Source organism: Nyctereutes procyonoides, unplaced genomic scaffold (assembly GCF_905146905.1).
Source record: "Nyctereutes procyonoides isolate TBG_1078 unplaced genomic scaffold, NYPRO_anot_genome, whole genome shotgun sequence".
NCBI classification, from domain to species: Eukaryota; Metazoa; Chordata; class Mammalia; order Carnivora; family Canidae; genus Nyctereutes; species Nyctereutes procyonoides.
In genome coordinates, this window is record NW_026575159.1 from 20,679,651 (window position 1) to 20,700,841 (window position 21,191).

General features: G+C 47.2%; 1 long non-coding RNA gene across 2 annotated transcripts in view; it reads left to right on the forward strand.

The window, feature by feature from the left end:
- The window catches only part of LOC129502410 (uncharacterized), a 234,571-nt gene extending 218,625 nt beyond the window's left edge, over positions 1 to 15,946 (forward strand). Inside the window, exon 8 of one of the 2 annotated variants that reach the window (XR_008662960.1) lies at positions 14,983 to 15,946. This is a non-coding gene — a long non-coding RNA (uncharacterized LOC129502410). Of the gene's footprint in view, positions 1 to 812; positions 4,586 to 14,982 lie in introns of those variants that run through there. The other variant, XR_008662962.1, reaches the window with a different exon arrangement.
- Positions 15,947 to 21,191: the final 5,245 nt, after the last annotated feature.

A 21,191-nucleotide genomic window follows, 5' to 3' on the forward strand; every position in this document is an offset into this window, starting at 1 on the left:
AGCTTGCTGCGTGGCCTTCGGGAGGTTTGCACTCGTTTCTCCCTCCGCCACCGTATCTGACACTGTCACGTCCCTGAGCCCTCCGCAACAGGGAGCCGGGGCGGACGTGCTTTTTCTAGCCTCTTCTCTTTGACACTTGGCACAGCACCAGACACATGGCCACTGTTCCCAACTGCCATGTCCCCCTTCATCGGAGGACCTCCCTCACCGTAAGCTGTGTAATACCCTTGTTCCTCCTTCCAGGCCTTGCTTTCGGTAACAAATGTCTCAAATTAATTAAATCATGATTTGTGGTGTTTGGAGCGGAGCCTGAGTGGGTCTGGTTCCCTGTTGTGTCCTGGCAGCCGGCACAGCATTCTGTAACGGTCAGAAGCAAGAGCTCACGACAGAAAGACCTGGATTTACCATCACCCCGTCCCTTTGCTGACCTTGGCTTTCTCATCTGAGCGATCACATTACCTGCCTACAATCAAGGGGAGATTTAAATGAGATATGGCGCACGGAGAGCGCAATGCACAGTGTTAACATGTGGCGGAGGCTTGGCTCTCATTGCCTGGGGTGTGGTTCATGGGTGCTGGGTGCCTACTACGTGCCAGGTGGTGTTCCAAGTGCTTTACATCAGAGGCTGGCAAACCGCCGCTCACAGGCCAGGTCAGGCCCACCGCCTTTTTTTGGTCCAATGCATTCCCAAAGAGTTGAGAAAAATAATCAAAAGAAGGATCCTATTTTCAGACCCATGAAAATTGCCTGAAATCGGGTTTCATTATCCATAAATAAAGGTTTATTGGAACACAGCATGCCCTTTCTTTCAGGTGTCGTCTGTGCTGGCTTTGACGCTCTGATTGAAGATGAGTAGCTGGTGCTCTGATTGTGAAGATGGCATGGTCCACAGTGCCCCAGAATATTCTCTGTCTGGCTCCTCGTAGGCCGAGTCTCGTGTGAACCCACCTAATCCTGCATTGGGCAGGCTGCGACTGCCACCAGTCCTCACTGTGCACATGAGGAGTGAGGTTAAGAAACTGCCTGAAGTCATACACAGCTTGTAGGTGGTAGAGTGTGGGTTTGGTTTCCTGAGCTGGGGCTCCTAATGGTTCCACCGTAGGACAGATTATTGGTCTTTGCAGGGGAGGGACATGAGGCAGGAAGAGGCAAAGGTATGCATCTGTGAGTAGTAGAATCCATTGGATTGAGAACCAGAGTTCTTGACCTTTCTCTCATAAGGAGCTCTTACCCTCCCCACCCACCGCCGTCTCCTGGGGTCACCTCCTAAACACACAACCAAACATGCAGAGGCATTTACTATGCCCCCCAAAATGTAATCATATGAGGCCACAGAGATAATACAGCAAGACTAGTTATGATTATGTGCTTTCTACTAATACCAACTTAGTAAATGTTGGTGGAATGAGTGAATAAATAAAGTGAATCACTCCTGGACTCTTCAGAATTTAGATTCTGGAGATATAAGACAGGGGCTCCTGGGAAAAGCAGTAAACTCCAGGACATTCTCGTGGGAAGGAGACCATCCTGGACCATAGTCACGTTCCCCCTAGATGGCACAGGGTTCTTGGGCTGCAATGCCAAACACTTCTGTTAAAATCCCACTGAAGAAGAACTCTTCTCTTTCCCGTGTATCGTAACTGGCTCCGCTTTGGGCGATTCTGAATGTTTGGTTTCTTTAGACAGCTTTGCTGAGATGCAGTTCACGTATCATACAATTTACCAACCCTAGAACATTTGACTACCTCAGAAAGAAAATCTGTCCCCACTAGCTATCACCTCCTCCCAATCCCTTTCCCCCTGTCCTCCAGTCCTGAGCAACCTAGAATTTCTGTCCCGATGGATTTGCCTATTCTGAAGTCTCACACAGATGAAATCCTACACTACGTGGACTTCTGGGACTAGCTTCTTTCACTTCACTTGATGTTTTCAGGGTCCATCCACGTTGTATTGCTCATCTGAGCTTCATGCCTTTCTATGCCTTAGTAATATTCTATTGTTCAAATGGACCGCATTTCATTTTGTTCTTTCATCGGTAGATGGACGTTGGGTTGTTTCCAGTTTGGAGTTATTATGAATCATGAATGCTTCTCTGAAGATTCATGTACAAGGTTTTGAGAGGATGTGCATTTACATTTCCTTGAGTATATATACCTAGGAGTGGAATCGCTGGGTCATGTGGTAGCTCTCTCTGTAACCTTTTGAGGAACTACCAGACTGTTTTCCAAAGCTCCTACGCTGGTTTTCGTGCCCACTAGGACCTGCGTGTTCTTGTTCATCATTCATGCCCATCCTCACAAATCACAAGATTCCGTTTATGTGAACTTTTGGAGCACACAAAATTTATGAATGGTGCTGGAAATCAGCACAGTGGTTTCAAACGCCTGGAGGAGGACAGAGACGATTGGAAAACTCACAGGGACCTTTCTGGGTGAGGAGAATGTTTTGTATCTTGGTGATTTGGTGTTTTTGGTACATGCATTTGTCAAAACTCATCAAACTGGATGAGTTCACTGGATGTTTCACTGTTAATTGAGCCTGAATTTAAAAAAAATGGAAAAAAAATGAAAAAAGCATAAGTGGAGAAGAAAAACAAAAATAATGTAAGTTATCTCTGGCCATGACTTATCTTGCCCACCTTCCCCTGGACAGAGGGCCTGTACCTGGCAAGCAAGGCCAAGTGTGAGGTTTTTAATTGATGTGATTAACTGCGTCTCAATAGGGAGCCTCGTTAACACCAAAAGGGAGGAAAGGAGGTTATTTTTCACTCTCCTAACTAGAAGAAGGCTGGAAGGGAGTTGTAGGGGGTGCTTGGAGGGCTGGTCCCTGCAATGGGGGAGGGGCATTGGGAGATCTTGTGCCAGGTCCCTCTGAATAGTAGAACTGCATTTCCCTTCGCATTAAGATACTTTTTGCATGGGGGGCGGGGAGGGGCAACATTTTCTCTGTTGTTGCAAAATCTAGTCTCCATTTTCATCTATGGAAAGGAGGAAACCAACCCTGAATATTTTTTTTGGAGGGTGGGGTATGTTTTTCAAAGCTGCATCATCCACCAGAACACACTTCTGTCTAGAGAGAACACTCTTTAACCCTTCCTTAATGCATTAGTGGCTGATGAACAGACAATAACAGGAAATACACAAAAAAAAAAAAGAAGTGAAAGGTTTTATCTCCCCCTTAGACTCTGCAGAGAAATTTATGGATGGATATAAACTCACAGAAGATCAGGAGTGGACAAACATTTGTTAATTGCCGGGAAAAATGTTTGATAAAATTGCAAAAATCGTATCATTTTATTTGTGGGCTAGAACAACAGCCTAGGAGTATAAATGCCATTGTTTTTTGGAGGATGAGATTATACTGTGATTTTTTTTTTCCTATTGCTAATCTGTGATTTGTTTTTTTCCAATGACCGTTTATTGCCTGTGAGTTCAATTGTTTGTTAAGGAGTTATTTTGGTTTCCATGGGCTCGCTCGGCCCTCCCCACCATGCTCCCAGGTTATGAACTTTAAGACAGCACTGACTAAGGATCAAACACGACCTTCGGGGTTAGCTAGGTCAGGGTTCGATCTTGTAGGATCGTGAGCAAGTCTGTGTGTCTTGGTTTCCCCCTCAGAAGAATGGAACTGGTCACACTCTCGCTGATCGAGATGGGAACCCTCCAGCGCAGTACTTGGCCCCTCCTGTCCACTCACTACTTTTCCACCCCCCTCTCAGCATGATCCCTTCCTGGTACCTTGGAACCTAGCTAGCACTCAGCATTGTGGTCCAGGCGACTCCTGATTGCCAAGCTGCAGCTCTCAGATCATTGCAGAAGCTTATATACACCTGCGCACCATGTGTGGCATCTGTGTGTGTGCGCGCGTGTGTGCATCAAGCACTTCGGTGTGTGTAGTGCGACGTTAAACAAAACCTCCCTCCCTGTGGATCAATTAGGACAGCTCGCTGCAGGGGCTGGTATATGTCACAAACCAAAGGTGGAAACTAATTGCAGGAAACCTCTGGGTGACCACGCTGTTTATGTTCCTTCTGGCAACACGTTCCTGGCGGTGGTGACATCGGTCTTCAAACAGTCAGCCCGATAGGTTGGAAACGTTCTCTTCCCGCAGCTCAGGATAGAGAATGCCGTCCCGGGCTGAGTGTGAGTATCATTTTTCCAGTCCTGGGGGAAGGGCTCAGCACAGGGTGAGTCAGGGTTTTGCAAATTTATGTTTACGCTGGTGGAACACGCAGGACACACATGGGCAAAAGCGATTTGCACTCATGCAAAACAGGGGCCACGTGCTGTCATCTGCTTCCCCTCCTCACCTTTACAGCCCTCCTTCTGGCTCCAGAATGCCTGCCCCAGCCCCTTTTCTCAGCTTCTTTTTATGGCAGTGGTTTTCAAACTTCAGTTTGCAAATGACCACCTGGGAAACTTGGTAAAATGCAGATCCCTGGGCTTCCCCCACCAGATTTTTTAACTCAGTGGCTCCGGGGTGGGGCCTGGGAAATGGGATTTTCACCAAACATCTCAGATAGGTCCGTTTGACCAGGAAGGTACTCTCTGTATTAGTTTCAACATATGAAGACCGAGCTGCAAGATGGAAATGGTGATACATTTTTTTAAGATTTTATTTATTTATTTATTTATTCATGAGAGAGAGAGAGAGGCAGAGACACAGGCAGAGGGAGAAGCAGGCTCCATGCAGGGAGCCCGACGTGGGACTCGATCCCGGGACTCCAGGATCACACCCGGGGCTGAAGGCGGCGCCAAACCGCTGAGCCACCAGGGCTGCTCTGGTGATACATTTTTTATATAACTTTATAACAGTTTGTCAAATGCAGCTCCACGGTTTGCAGTTAGGCGGGAATTATTTTTTTACGTAGGAGCCAGGTAGGGTTAACATATTTGGTAGCTTTCTGCAAGGTCTACGAAAGCCTTAGAGAAGCTCTAACACCACAAGCTAGGTTCTGAGGAGTGAAGCCTAGATGATGTTGTGTTCCTAGCATTTTCGATCCGGAAGGACCTTTTGAAATGTTCTTCTTCGGTGCCCAGATTTGACTATCAGAGAACCCGAGGCCTAGAGGGAGAGTGACTCGTCCATGGCCACACAGCAGGTTCCAGAAGAGGCCACATTAAAGGACAGCATTTATAGCTTTGTGCGTGTGCACAAGGGTTCAAGGGTGTGAGACTTCGCCCCCTGCCGTCTCTCCTCGCATCTCTCTTTCACTCTGGCTTTTCTCCCCTTCGTCCCTGCGTGGTTTTGATGCCCAGCCTGGAGCCCTGAGTAGGGGCAGTGGGGAAGGCGGGGGTGGGGTGGGGTGGGGGGGCGGTACTCTGTGTGGAAACCACTAACCTGGGATGCCTGGGTGGCTCAGTGGTTGAGCATCTGCCTTCAGCTCAGGGCATAATCCTGGGTCCCGGGATCGAATCCTGCATTGGGCTCCCCGCGGGAAGCCTGCTTCTCCCTCTGCCTGTGTCTCTGCCTCTCTCTCTCTGTGTCTCTCATGAATAAATAAATAAAATCTTAAAAAAAAATAAGGAAGCCGTTAACCAACAGGCATCACACATGACGAGGCCAGGCTTTAGCATAATCCTCTGCAGAGAAAGAAAGGCTGAGTCCCTCACTGGGCACGAGGCTTTAGACAGCTGGCAGACGACGTCTCAGCACATATTGTACACCGTGTGCTAGGTATTGTGCAATGAAGGCAGCAGCAAATAAATCTGGACAAAGCCCCTGCCCTCAGAACTTCCACGTCTTCACCCACCCATTCATTATCTGCCGAGCCCCCTACCATGCACCCGGCCCCCCGACCATTGCAGACTTGAAGCTGAGTTTCCAGTCGGGGAGACAGACAGGAAGCAGGATGACAGATCCATACACCAGTAGGGCATTTCAGAGAGTTCCAAGTGCCAAGAAGAAAGCAAAACAGGATAAGGGGAAGGCGAGCCGTGGGGTGCAGGTCACCCTGTGGCTTTTCTCCTTGCTCGCATGGTCTTGGCAGCCCACTTGACCTAGGGGCCCAGGGCTGTATTGGGAAGTAGATGGTCTCTGGGTTAGGGGGCCCACAGCCTGTGTGAACTCTAACATCCTCGTAACAAGATGGTCATATTGATTTCAGACCGTAGCTGTCATTTCTTGACCCCTGATTCTATGCTAGGGGCGCTGCAAGGGCTTTCCATGCATTTCCTCCCTCAGCTGTCACAGCACTGCTATGAGGTTGGGGGTGTTATTAGTATCATGATGGTTTGTGGATGGGAACCTGAGACATAGGAAGGTAAGGAACTTGCTCATGATCACATGGCTAAGGAAGGGGCCCCGGGATGCACACCCAGCAGCTCACCTCTAGAACACCCAAGCTTAACCACTGTGCCTTAAGGCCCCTGGAACCACTGCCTTACTCTCCTATAGCAGGGAAGTCCTTGTGATGTTGGAAGAAAGCCTGGGCTATGGAGTCAGGCCCATTCCTGTCTGGGCACCTCAACCTCTCTCAGCCCTAAATGCTGATTGGTAAAGTGGAAATGGGGATACCCACTACCTCACAGCATTGATAAAAGGGCCAAAAGAAATGGAAATATTTTAAGATGTTGGGCACTCAATGTATTTTCAGTTCTCGCTGATTGAATGAACAAGTGATAAATTACATGTGCCCTGAGAAGTAACATGCCTGGGCTGTTCATTTTCCCAGACTCCCCATCTTCTGAAGATTTTGGTTGCCCTTCCTTTACCTGCTGTGATAGCTCTGGCTGACAAGTAGCGAGCAGAGGGGACGTGTAATTTCTGTCCTTCACATGGAAATGCTAGTGGGAGACCGTCCAGAGGTCCCTCTCTCTTCTGGCCTAGTGGCCTGCAAGTGCCCTGCGTAGGCCTGCTTTGCTTGGAGCGAGCCCTGAGTGTAATCTCCGATTGACCTGTGTGGGACTTAGAGCCCGAATGAACAATTAGCTTTTGCTGTTTAAGCCTCTGAACGTTGAGGATACGGGTTAGTGCAGCAGAGCATTGATGCTCCTGAGTGATGCAGCCTGCAAGGCAAACATTTAAATCACACCCTGGGTTGATTGGGAGGGTCTGCCTGGAGCCTTGAGGGGCCCCACATTCCTGAGGTCCCATTTGGGCTCCTGAGGAAAGTGTGCTCTGATGGATCGGTGATGTCGGCCACACTGGCAGGTGGGACGTGGGTGCTCTGGGACCATGTGCCTCCTTCCTGACCGGGTTCTTCCTCCGGCCCATCCTGAGGGCTGCCCCCAGACGGAGCTCCTCCTAAACTTCTCCCCTCAGCTGCACCACTTTATGCAGCTGTAGTTTCTCTTTCATGAGTTAGACTTCTCTACCTGGCTTTTAGGGTCCTCAAAATTCAGGTGCTAACTCACCCCCCCCCCAGGATTTCCAGATGTTTTCTTTCTGTTCTAGACTCAAGGAGCTCCTCATTGCCCTGGAGTGAGCCTCCCAGCTTCCCTGCTCCTGGCCAGGATCACAGGCCTCCTCCTCCCACTCCTCCCTCCCCCTCCCCACCCCCCACCCTCTGGTCATCCCTCAGGTTGGGCTCTCAGAGCACTTCCTTCTCAGCCCACAGGGACCTGCCTCCTGGACCCAGACCACCCAGTGCCCACAAGTGATCAATCTTTCGATTGTCTGGTTTTGCTATCTTTGACTTCATTCCTCCCTGCTATCTAACATTCCTTGTGTTGGAGTCTTGACTCCCAAATTCAGTTCGACAGTCGAGGAATGGCCTTGGTGTTGCAATTCCTCACCCTGGCGTCTACGCGATAACAGGCATTTGAGAAAGAAGTTGTCATAGAACTGGTTGGATCCCTGGTGCTGGGCTAGGGAGCGGAAAGCGAAAACCAGAGCAAAGTCTCTGAGGACCTACCTCTCTGTCCCTGGCTCTCACAGCCCAGTGCACCTGCCTCTCCCCGTCCTAGGCCAGACTTTCCACCCACAGCTAGCACAGTCCAGGCGCACGTCCAGTCCCCAAAGTGTCACACTTTTGAATCCAAAGATAGCAGCTGAAGCAGTCCAGCTCCGGGCACTGTTGTGATCAACTCTGGAGGAAGAAAAGGACAGGATGTCCAGGCAGCGGGCCTGCTTTGGGAGCTACACTTCCCAGGTGAAGTGAGGTTTCAGCTGATCTGGAAGGAAGCGTGCCAGGAATGAGCCTGGTGGGCAGAGGAGTGCGCTGTGGAAGCCCCAGCCTACATAGAGCCCCAGCCCCTGGAGACTTCACCAGGTGTGAGCAGGAGCACCGGAGAAGGTTTAAGACCTCCACCCCCCACGGGCAGCCCTGGTGGCTCAAGAGGTTTAGTGCTGCCTTCAACCCAGGGTGTGATCCTGGAGACCTGGGGTCGAGTCCCGCGTTGGGCTCCCTGCATGGAGCCTGCTTCTCCCTCTGCCTGTGTCTCTGCCTCTCTCTCTCACAATCTCTCTCTTTCTGGCTCTGTCTCTCACAAATAAATAAAATCTTAAAAAAAATGACCCCCCCCCAAAAAAGAAACCAAAACTCTAAAAATATCCAAATCCAGAACCGTAATCCACTAGCTACAACTGTTCCTGAGTGTGAGCCTACCTCCCAAGGAGACGCCTTTGCAGGGCACGTAGGATTTTTCAACTGCAGTTTTTCCCAGTGCTTATTGCTCTGTTTCTTCTTCTCTCCTGGAGGCCTTAGGCTGACACCGTCCCCCACCCTCTCACTGTCGCATTCACCACCTCCGCTCCCCAGGCTGGCCTGAGTGAAGGAGATCGTTTTGTACGCAGAAACCCTCTGTAAAAAGTTGTGAGCGCTCCCGAACAGACAGATCCTGCAACAGGCAAGTAGAGCCTCAGTGACCTGAGGGAGGGGGTGGGGGGGAGTCTCCCTTCCCCAAGGCTCCCAGTGTGACTGGCCTCCCGCTCCCCGCAGGTACCAGACGTGAGAATAACAGGCTTGGGAGTTTACTCTGAGTTTGTAGGCAGCCTGACACATGCTTCCATCACAGGTGGCAGCATAAATTGGCCTTTCGGGACAAACTCTGTCAGGAGTCATGAAAGCCTCACGGTGACCTTGTGTCCCTATTTAAAGAATGTATTGCAAAGACATGTGCCAGGAGGAAGGTGCTGGTTTGCAGGGAGGCGGGTTTTTGAAGCCGGGCACCTTTAGGAGCGAAATTGCAAACAAAGTGGCGCCCAGGGATACATGGTATTTGGGCACCACTGAGTCTTTTCCCAGGCATCTGAGGGATCAGAAGAGGCGTTCACTTTAAAGAGAGCATGACAGTCACATATGGCATTGTGTCCTTCCTGGAGTATGGGAAGTTACAGGAAGAGAGCAGGTCCTTTGCTGGAAAAAGGAAGATTTGCCCCCTTGGAGGCATAACAGGCAAGTTAGGATGGTTTCCTCCTCTTGCCTCTTCTCTTTTTGGTGACCTACCTTATCTAGCTAAAAATGCATTCCTTGCCACGACAGAAAAGAAAAAGAAATAGACATGTGGATTTGGAGGGCCCCGGGGGGCCCAGGAGCAGACTCGAAAACACAGCTTGGACTGCTGCCTGTCTCAGGCTCGTGCCGGGACATCTCGGGCACCTGCGGGGAGGGGTGGGTGCCGCTCCCAGGTCTAAAGGCCCCATGTGCTGCACCCAACGAGGTGACGTGCACCCAGCGAGGCTGAGGTGCGCTGTGGAGCTCCTGGCCCAGCGCCAGGCCTGAGCCTGCGCTCCCTGGAGGATATGCTCCGAACTGCCCAAGTGGGCCAAGCAGCGTCATTCATCATTGTGCTTTTTGTCCTGCCTGAGTCCTGTCTCTTCTACACCTCGTCAGAAGGGTGCCAGCTGGGTAAGGTCTTAATCCCCATTTTACAGGCGAGAAAGCTGAGTCCTTGGTTGCCATCCAGTTGCTGCATTCCAGACCTCGGCTCCGCCCACGTCTCCTCTGTAGGGCATTTTTTTGATATCTACTTTTGCAATGGGGAAACTGAGGCCATAAGTTACTTGCTAGTAGGCCCACAGCTGGTAACAATCAATCACGGGAACATTTATAGCTGGGTTTTCTGACTCCAGATGGGTTGCAATTCTTTTTGTTTGAGTTGTTATGAAAGTCTCCTCTGCTGGCCTCTGCAAGACCCCTGTCTTTCTTCCTGTCGGGTTTTGCCCTGTTCCGTTCCCTTTGCTCCTCACAGGCATCCAATCTGGTGGGTTTGCTGTGTGCCACCCATGGGGACCTACTGTTGGGCTGTGATTGGGTATCTTTTCACTTGGACGAACGGGGTTCTGCTAGAGAACTCTGCTCCCTGTCCCTTTACTCGGTTCTATCTTCTTTAGATCCAGTCTTGGTGCACAACGTACGGGTAGCTCACCGGAGGGCCCGCATCTGGCCTTCCCTTGCCTCGGGTCTTGCCCTCTCCGCTTCTCTGGTCCCTGGAGGTGGACACTAGGGAAGCCCAGCCAAGTTCTGTGAAGACACCTCACACCTGTGCCCTTGGGGACTGTGGGAGAGTTTCTCTGGTATGGACTCAGGGCGGCGATGGATGGATGAGTCATTAGGTGTGCTCATATTTAATTTCACAAGTACTGCCAGATTGTTTTCCAGAATGACTGGACCAGTTTACACTTCCACCGGTGCAGTGTTCAGGGGTTTCTGTTTCCCGTGTCCTCCCCAGCACCTGCTATTGTCAGATGTCTCGGAAAGCAACCATTTGGTGGCTCGGGCACATCAGCACAGCGGATCCGCAACTCTGTGATGCTCTTTCCTGCTACAGACTTCACCTTATCACAGCAGCATTCCAAGGGGGAAGAATGTCCAACGGGAAAAAGGGTTCCTTCTTACCGCACCTCTCTTATCTTCTATTAGGGAATAAAATTTCTTCCAGTAATCCCCAGTAGACTTCCCCTCATGTCCCACTGGCCCGATGGGGCCAGGAGTCATCCCTAAGCTGCTCCCTGACAGAGACAGCAGGATCGCCGTGGCCTCCACGTGCCTCTTCTGAGTGCCTGAACAGAACTGGGAAGAGGGGCTCCTGGGTGGCTCAGATGGTTAAGTGTCTGGGCTCAGGTCATGATCTCCGGATCCTGGGATTGAGCCCCGCATCAGGCTCCCGGCTCACTGGGGAGTCTGCTCCTCCCTCTCCCTCTGCCTCTCCCCCTGCTTATGCACTCCCTCCCTCTCTGTATCTCTTGGTCTCAAATGAATAAATAAAATCTTAAAAAAAAAAAAGAACTGGGAATAGCTGAATAAGGAGGGAGAGATGTGGCTGACTGTTGTTCAGCCAGCAGTGGACTCCCCTTCCACACCAGACCTTTAATTTTGCCAATTTTTTGAGTCATGCTGCCTCTTCCATACGTTCTGTTCATCCCCCCCCCCCCCCAGGTCTTTGCAGTTAGCCAATTGCAGAGGATTTCTAAAGCAACGAGTCGACCAGCACATGGCCATCGCCTTGGGGATTTGATCGGTCCAGCTCCTTTTTTTTTTTTAAGGATTTATTTATTTATTTATTTATTTATTTATTTATGATATATATATATATATATATAGAGAGAGAGAGAAAAGCAGAGACACAGGCAGAGGGAGAAGCAGGCTCCATGCAGCGATCCCGATGTGGGACTCGATCCCGGGTCTCCAGGATCACACCCCGGGCCAAAGGCAGGCGCCAAACCGCTGAGCCACCCAGGGATCCCCTCAGCTCCTTTTGGAATCTACCGTTCTTCTGGCCAGGCAGTGTCAGACCTCCTGTCCCAGCTGCCCTAATTTAGGTCTCGGTGTGGGCTCCTCAGGGAAGAGGTCACTATGGAGATTCCAGGGCGGAGCACCCAAGTTGCTGCCTCTCCTGTGCTTCCAAGGCACAATGCCAGCTGAGGGCAGGTGGGGAAGAGCACCTGTCAAGGAGAAGTGCCCTGTAGGCAGCAGCTTCTCATGAGCCACACGCAGACTATAGTAAGCCTTGTGGTTCCGCCTAACCAAAGAAATTAATCTCTAAGTGATACCTAATGATACGATTTAGTGAGTACACATTCTGTGTCAGATGACCCAATGAGCACCTTCTTTTTTGCCCAATGAGCACTTTAATCTCACGATCTTACATAGCACTGCAGTCAGACCACCTGCAGCACGCCTGTTCTGACATTGGTTAGCTGTGTGGCCTTCAGCAAGTTACTTCACCTCTCTGTGTCTCCATTTTCGCATTTGTACACGGAGAATAACAATAGTGTGTTACAAGCACTCGATGAGTCAAGAAATACACCACGCTGACTTAGAATGACACTGGCTTGGACATATAGTTCACATGTGATAAATATTAGCTGGTGCCGTTGCCATTTCTAAAAGTGAAGAAACCAGAGGCTCAGAGAGATCAACTTTCCAAATGTCAGACAGCTATGAGTAACAAGGACTGAATTTTTTTTTTTTAAGGACACAATTTGACCTGAGTTTCTGACTTGAAAGCTGGCTTTTTATGCATCCAACTATACATCATCCCTAGTAGCTCCATGGTCAAAGGAACATTGCCATTATTCTCCTTATCAGTAGAATATAAAGTTTTAGCCGTAAGATGCAGTGATTTTTTTTTTTGTAAAGAAACAGTCTCAAAAGAAAAAAAAAAAGGAAGAAAAGAAACTTTGTCTAACCACCAACCTTAAAGATAGAGTGTAATGATTCCAGCACCTGGTGGATGTGCAGGCCATTGCTGGAAGGTGGCTGGGGAGACAGGGACGCTGGGACATGAAAGAAGCCTGTGCCCTAAGACAGGAAAGGTACATCATTTCATTCCTGGTTCTGCCACAAAACCTTACTGGGCCTCAGTCTATTTATTTATTTATTTATTTATTTATTTATTTATTTATTTAAGATTTTATTTATTTATTCATGAGAGACACACACAGAGAGAGAGGCAGAGACACAGACAGAGGAAGAAGCAGGCTCCATGCAGGGAGCCTGATGTGGGATTTGATCCTGGGACTCCAGGATCACGCCCTGGGCTGAAGGCAGCGCTAAGCTGCTGAGCCACCCAGGAATCCCCTCTTCATCTTTAAATCAGGTTTCTATTATATTTCCTCCCAGTAAGGATTTAGGAAGCAGTTTATAAACTAAGCGTAGTCAGTGCTGCTAATTCCAGAATTAGGATTTGACATGTCACCTCATATTTTGTCTCTTTTCTCAATTCTCACATACCCACACTCACACAAAATGTTAAGCGTTGTGCCCCCCAACTCCATGTAGTCATGGGAAGTCCCTGGAAACCAGGGCTTTAGAATCTTCTAGAAGAAATTTTTTTTCCTTGCCTAAGCCAAATGACCTGGAGTCAGGAGCCACTGGGATTTGGGGAGGGTGGGATAGCTCTAGTGTCTTGTCGGTCTGGGAGGGGAGGCCGGGGGGGGGGGCAGATAAACAAGGTAGCTCTCTGCCAGGCGAGACGTACCCTTGCCGGATTTCTCCGTGAGAACATTTTCAGGTATAGGTGTGCTGGGTGCGAGGGACCAAGCACTTGGTCTGAATAAAGGATCATAGGCTCAACAGTGTGGCTTTTTAAGCAAAAATGATGGCTTCATGGCCTGAATATCCCGGGAGGACTTTTAAACCTAACCCTGCATAGGAAGAGACTCAACTCTCTTTTATTTTTATTTATTTTATTTCAATGTCCCTTCCTCTCTTTCCTTCTTTCTTTGTCATCGTCCTTCTCTTCCTACTTCAATTTCCAGTTCCGGGGATCCCTGGGTGGCTCAGCGGTTTAGCGCCTGCTTTCGGCCCAGGGTGTGATCCTGGAGACCCGGGATCAAGTCCCACATTGGGCTCCCTGCATGGAGCCTGCTTCTCCTTCTGCCTGTGTCTCTGCCTCTCTCTCTCTCTCTCTCTCTCTCTCTCTCTCTCTCTGTCTATCATAATAAATAAGTAAATCTTTAAAAAAAATTTTTTCCAGTTCCCCAGCCAATAGGTTTCCCTTCGGGGGAGTCAGTCTACGTCAGAAGAGGCTTACCTGTGATTCCAGATGGTCTACGCGTAAACCACAAAATCCCTGCATGTGTATGACATTTCTTTCCCTACTGTGTGAGGTTGTTGTGTCTTAGAGCACACGAGCACCATGATTTAAGCCACAGTCAGGAAGGTGCTTTGTTTCCGACCCGCTTCTCCTGAGTTTCCAGGCCACGATTTCCACTTGCCACTTACTAGCTGTTGCCGCTGTCTCCTCTGCACTGAGGGCCTATTCTTGGACACACGTGATGACATGAGGTTTTGTGATGACACAGCTGTGGATCCCAGGGTGGTCCAGCCCCGTTGGTGGAGAATCCTTCATTTCAGGAGGCCCTGGGCTCTGCCTTGATTTCCCTTTCTGCAGACAGGAAGCAGGATGGTCTCCAGAAATGTGCCTACCACACGTGGCTCTCTGGGGCCCTCTGCTTCTCTCCCAGGGGCAGCTTTTAGATCACATTCTGTTGACTCGGTCACCTGGTGCAGAACCACACACCTGAAAGATGGCCAAAGCCATTGCTCCTCAAATTTGAGGCACACACAGATCTCCAGGGAACCCTTGTTCAGTTGACCTGTGTGGGGCTGAGATCCTGCATTAATGGTGAGTTCCCAGGTGCTGCTGATGCCGCCGGCCCACACAGTGACCCATTTGGAATAGCAGGGAAACACCAAGTCCTCCTTCAACCCCTGTTCAGACCCCATGCAGTACCAGGAACTATCTAGAGCACCATATCGCGTGGACTCCAGCTCTGTCATCACTGTCATCACTTTAGCTATTCAGTAGACATTATTGCCTTTCATCTTTCTGACTATCCAGAGGGTATGGGAATATATATATTTTAGGTGAGAGAACTGCTCAGAGATGTTAAATAACTCAGCAGAGGTCACACAGCTAAGTGACAGAGAGGAACGACCCAAGTGGTGAAGGTCCATCACTGCTGTCCTCCATGAGCCTGTGTCTGGAATGGGATGCGTCTTTGCATTAAAGAACAGGTTGAATGGTGAGTGTCATTTTCTCTTCTCTCCCTGCCTTTATCTCTGATATTTTACGCCTGGCTTCTTATTTTCAGAAGACAAGAAGACACTTGACAGAGATAACACTGACCCAGAGAGAATTGAACTTGTGCCCAGTGACTAGAAGACACATGAAGCTGGAAAAAGGAGCCTAGAAGACCGCCATGTTTCCCCCCTAGAGGGGAACGCCCACCCACTCCCACCCCTCGCCCATAACACATGATACATTTAGCAGCGATTTGGTCACTGCTGAGCTATCTTCATTTAATGTGGTTTTGACAGAATAGTTGGCCTGGAAATTTTATTTTCAATTAAACTTCCTTGTTGAACTGCTTTGGTTTTGAAAGGATTCCATTAGGATGGATAATTATATAGCAGTTGCTTCAAGGAGATATTTGCACTCAATTTCCGCTTGTAGGTGATTCAAATCAAATGCTTTTTCTTTTCCTCCCCAGAGCTGTTTCTGACCATCTTCCTCATACTACAGGCTTCTCATGAGGTATTTTTGGAAATCCAAATCAAAACAGCAATTTTGGCGGAGGCCATTTCTAGCCTAGCAGAGAAGCCGTATGTACCGATAAAAACAGCCAAAGAGTTGGTACCTTTAAAAAGCACCAAAATCATCTCCCTTCCTGGGGGCTAAATTTGGGGAACCACAGATTATCCTTTGTACTATCATATATTTGTGAACTCTAAAGTCAAAGACAATTGAAATTCCTTTAAAAATACCAAAGTTTTGGGGGGTCCGGGTAGCTCAGTCAGTTGAGCGTCTGACTCTTGGTTTTGGCTCAGGTCATGATCTCAGGGTCGTGGGATCAAGCCCTGCCTTCAGCTCCACACTCAGCGTGGAGTCTGCTTGTAAAGCTCCTTCTCCCTCTGCCCCTACCCCCGCTCATGTACTCTCTCTCTTAAATAAAAATAAAGTCTTTTTTAAAAATTAAAAATTAAAAAAATCAAAGTTTTGTCCAATTGCAAACTATTGTCATCATCCTTTTGTTCAAGATGGCAGGCCTTGACAGAATTTTACCGAGGAATGTTCTGGCCTCTGGATCTCCCATGAAACACAGAAATCCCTTTACTTTCCCACACTGTACTGTTTCCTTCCTTCCCCAGAGCACACGTGACCTACCTGATTACATGACCCAAGCAGACAAACCTTCCTCTCACTCTTTAGCAGTACATGCAAATAGTAGGACGGACACATAGATAAATGAATAAAATCCTATTTTGCTCTTTTTTGAAACAAAATCATTTATTACATAACTAGTAAATGTTTTCACCTTGAAAAAAGAAAACTTTCCAAATAAAGCTCAAGTTCTTTTCAACCACTGGGTCCCTATCCTTGTTTCTTCAACTCTGCTTGGGTTATTACTTTAGAACCCATCCTTGAAGACCTTTCTAATGTAAGTATGTGCATGACATAGTAACACACGTGGTACTGTTCTTGGAGACCTTTGATATACCCTGGAGTGCTATCCAGGTCAGCTGCCTTACTCTTTGTAACTACCACCTAGCTTTATTACACTGTGTGGAAATACCTTTTATTTGGATCAAATATATGAATTCTGTATCTGTGTTCATTCTCCTAGTAGTCCAGGATCCCTTCTCATGCATATGTTGAGAAATTAGCCATGTCCAAGACTATCTTTTGGTAGCTACGATGCATTTCATGAAAATCAGCCAGCTGCCTTGGAGATTATCCCAAACCAGTAGACAGAATCATGTGAAATGCTAAGGATTGCCAGAGGGACTTGAATGCCCTTGTCTGCAGAAGCTAGGGAAGTGCACTGTGCGTGGGGAATTCCACAGGTCTGCATAGTGAGTGATGTTAGACACAGTGTTGGCTCTGTTCATAGCCAGATGAATTTCCTTGGGCAGGTCATTTCCTCTCTGGGGACCTTTTTTCCTCATCCACACAATGGACTCAGGGTGCCTTTTCTAGCTATTAGACTCTGAATAATAATAGGGTTTATGCAATGCAAGATCATATACAGAATGTATTAGCTTACTCTTCACAATGTGTCCAGATGGGAGGGGGCAGTTTTAGAAGACGTTTTAACTTTAGCTGTAATTACTTAAATGTATTTGTAATATTTTAATTAAAATACATTTTAAAATTTTTAAGTAGAGATATAACCCAAAGAGTTCCTCAGAATAGAAGTCACAAAGTCCAGAATGTACCACCTTTTTTTTTCTTACTCTTCTTTCTTATTACTTTATTATCAAATTAAAAGGTATTATTTTTTAAATTTTTTATTTTTTTTGCTTTGCTTTGCTTTATGCAATCTTTTTGTTCTAAGTAAGGCAGTGTGGTGTTGGAGAAAGAGGCTATGGACCTCTGAGCTCTACTTGCAGGCTTCTCTAGTTCCAGCTGTGTGATCTTAGACAAGTCACTAAACCTTCTCTGGATTCCCATCTGTTAATACTATGATTTCAAATTACCCAAACGTCCTCTAAAAAAAAAATTTATAAAAACCAAAACAGTTGAAAACCACACACACTTGTGTTTCATCTGGCATTTCTGAGCCTTGTCACCTGCACATAGTTCATCTTGTGAATTGATGGGACACCCTAAAAGGCCGCCAAAACCCTGAAATCACCTTTCACATGAGAAGTGTGCAGCTGGTGAAGACCTTCAGTGGCTTCCTAGGGAGGCCCAGAGAAGGTTCTGTGCAACCATGATTCATAGAGAGACTTTCCCCCTTGAACCCTGAAACTTGTGTTGCTCTGAGATGCAGGACCACAAGTGTCACAGGGTCTGATTCACACACAGGCGGGTTTTCCTGGAGGTCCCAGTCAGGTTTCCCCACACGGGGCGAGAATTCTGGCCCCTGGCCTTGGCATTACACGGTGGTCTGAGATAGTGTGATTGTGCAGGTGAAAGGTCATGGTAAGTAGCTGTGAAAACTGGGTGGGTGTTGTAGCCCTACAGGGTTCCTGTGGCATTTGGCTACGCTGCGCCCCACACTTTTTCGTCCTCCTGTGGTGCTGCTGTTTCTGACATCTCTTGGGGTCAGTGTCCCCAGGATAAGCAGGTCTCTATGGGCTAAAGCCGGTCTGGGGTGCTCTCCCACCATGAGCTCCCGGGGCTGAGAACTTCACCTCTCCCCACATTGGCTTCCTGCCCTGCTCCATCTTTAAGAGATGAAAGGAGACGCAGCAGCAGATGCTCAATGGAGCTACCTTCCATCCCCTATCCCTGGAAAACAATTTATATTACAGGCTCTGAATTTGTAACAGTTTCCAAAAGCCTACCATAAACATTATTCCCTTTAACCAAAATGAAACAAAAAGGCAGCCCAGTGAAGGGAGAGAACACCCTTGGCCTGATACATACCTGCAATTAGTGGGGACAGGGACTGATGGGTGCTCTCCATTTACCACCCTCACTCACTTCAGCAGGTATCTCCCCCATCACACCCCTACCCCCATTTCAGTAAAATGCTTACAAACCTGCTTTGCGTTGTTACAGATAAATGCAGAGCAAGCCACACTGTCTCTACCTTATATTTGACTCTCTTCCAAGTGATCAATATAGTTTTAATTCATGGCCTGGAAACTTTAAGAATGAGTCAACCTGACCTATGATTCACAGATGCTTGATCTGAAATGCTTGATGTTGTGGGGGTGGGGTGGGAGGTAGAATCAGAAATAAATTTCCTGACCCTAAAAGTCAGCATAAGTGAAGAAGCATGGAGTGGAAGGAGTGGTGGTGGAGGAGGGTGGGCTGCAGAGGGAATAGTTAACATCTTGTCCTTTGGAGGGATGGTTCCTGCCCTGGGTGAGATGCACTGTGTTGGGAGAGCTTAGGTGACTACACATTCGGGTGCTGAAAGAGTTCCAGTTTGTGCCTATTTTTATATAGTCAATGTGCTTTCCCACCATTAAAGGCATCATAGTGTGGAAATACGGGATTCTGGGGAGACTAGAAGTTTTTAAAGGTCAGAGGTCTTATTTTATTTATATGCGTATCCCCAACTGCCTGTAAACAGTTAGTAAATATAGGCTTGCTGGGTAGGTGAGTGAGAGAGTGAGTAAGATTCTTAACCTTCTCTGTATTTCTGTTTCCCATACATCTTTATGTTTTCTGCCTCCCTTGGGTGACAAGACTGTGTTCTCAGTAGTATCTTTCTGACTAAACAGGAGCTTCAGATGGCAGTTACTTTGGTTGAATGTATGAAAGGGGAGCTGTGTAGCCTTGTGACTTTCAATGAGTTACCCCAATGATTTACAATTTGTCCAAGTACTAAGAACACCGACTTCCCTGCAGTAAGCTGCTAAGAAATTGTAGCCAGACTGGAGCTGGTGCTATTGTTATTAGCTGTCTGGCTTTGCTACCATTCTTGTCACTTCCCCCCCTTAGCTAGAGGATTCACAGACCTTTAAAACACATATATTATACATATATATTAAATATATTATGAGAAATTGGGAAAAAAATTAAAAACTATCCTATGACCTCATGACCCTCGATAGCATCAGAGCAACTACATTATCAAGGTGTTATAAGCCATTTGTGTTGTTTTACACCAAGTTTTCACATAGTTACCTTAAGAAACTCTTCATTTTCTCCCCATTGTCATTTTCCTGGAAGCATTGTCCATGTTTAGAACATTTCAACCACTATCATTTAATAATTTGCTTTTATTCATGTGTTTGCTAGTGAGCAACTCTGGGTTGCTTACTCTTTTCCCTTCTATAAATTAGCTTTACCTTCCAGTATGTGCTGTATCTTAAGAGAATCTCAGAAGTGGAATCCTAAGATCAAGATATAAGAAAGTTCTTAACCTATGTCTATCTACCTAGCAATATAGAGAGAGATATTTAAAATAATAGACTTTGGGTTTTCTTTTTAAGATTTTGTTTATTTATTCATGAGAGAGAGAGAGAGAGAGAGGCAGAGACAGAGGGAGAAGCAGGCTCCATGCAGGGAGCCTAATGTGGGACTCGATCCCAGGTCCTCAGGATCATGCCCTGGGCCAAAGGCAGGCCCCAAACCACTGAGCCACCCAGGGATCCCCTAGACTTTGGTTTTTAGGGAAATTTTAGGTTTATTTTTAAAAAGGAGAAGAAAATAGAGAGCTCCTATATACAAACCCCCTTCCCAACCATTTCCCATATTGTAAACATCTTGCATTTGTGTGATGCATTAGTTATGTTATGAAACAATATTAATAATACACTTTGATTTTTTAAAAGATTTTATTTATTCACGAGAGACGCAGAGTGAGAGGCAGAGACATAGGCAGAGGGAGAAGCAGGCTCCCTGTGGGGAGCCCAATATAGGACTTGATCCCAGGACCCTAAGATCACGACCTAAGCCAAAGGCAGACGCTCAACCACTGAGCCGCCCCAGTGCCCCAATAATACATTATGATTAACTAAAGTCCATACTCTGCATTCAGGGTCCACTCCTTCTGTTGTATAGTTCTGTGGATTTTTGACAAGGGCAAAATGTCCTTTACCCACCATTACATTATCACACAGAAGAATTGCACCATCCTAAACATCCTCTGTATGCCACCTATTCAGTGGTCCCTCCTACTTCCCAAACCCCTGGCAACTTCACTGATCTTTTACTGTCACCGTAGTTTCGCCTTTTCCAGAATGTCGTAGGTTAGAATCACACAGTATGTAGTCCTTTCTGTGTGGCTTCTTTCACTTAGTTATATGCATTTAAGGCCTCCATGTCTTTGTAGGACTTGATAATTCATTTCTTTGTAGTGCTGAATAATATTACATTGTCTTGATGTACCACAGTTTACTTATCTATTACCTACTGAAGGACATCCATGTTTTAGCAACTAGAAATAAAGCTGGTGTCAATTGTGTGCAGGTTTTTGAGTGGAAAGAAGATTTCAACTCATTTGGGTAGACACCAGGAGTGTGACTGCTGCATCACATGGTAAGACTATTTTTGCCTTGTAAGAAACTACCAAAGCTTTATTTTATTATTTTTTTTTTTGCTTTTTTTTTGCTTTATTTTTTTTACACTTATTCAGCTCTTTTAGTTATAATACCACTAACACATTAATACTCAAAATAACCCCTGAGTTGGAAGCTATTAGCTTTACCTTCTGGTTAACATCATCAAATTTTATTGCTGAAAGGAACTTTGAAGATGTCTGAACCCCTGCACTTCCTGAGAGCAACACCTGCCTCCTCGTCACTGTACCTCTGGGGCCTCCATGGCACAATGTATGTAGTAGGTGCTCACTTAGTGCACACTCACTACACATTGACTACTGATAAAGGAAGAACCATG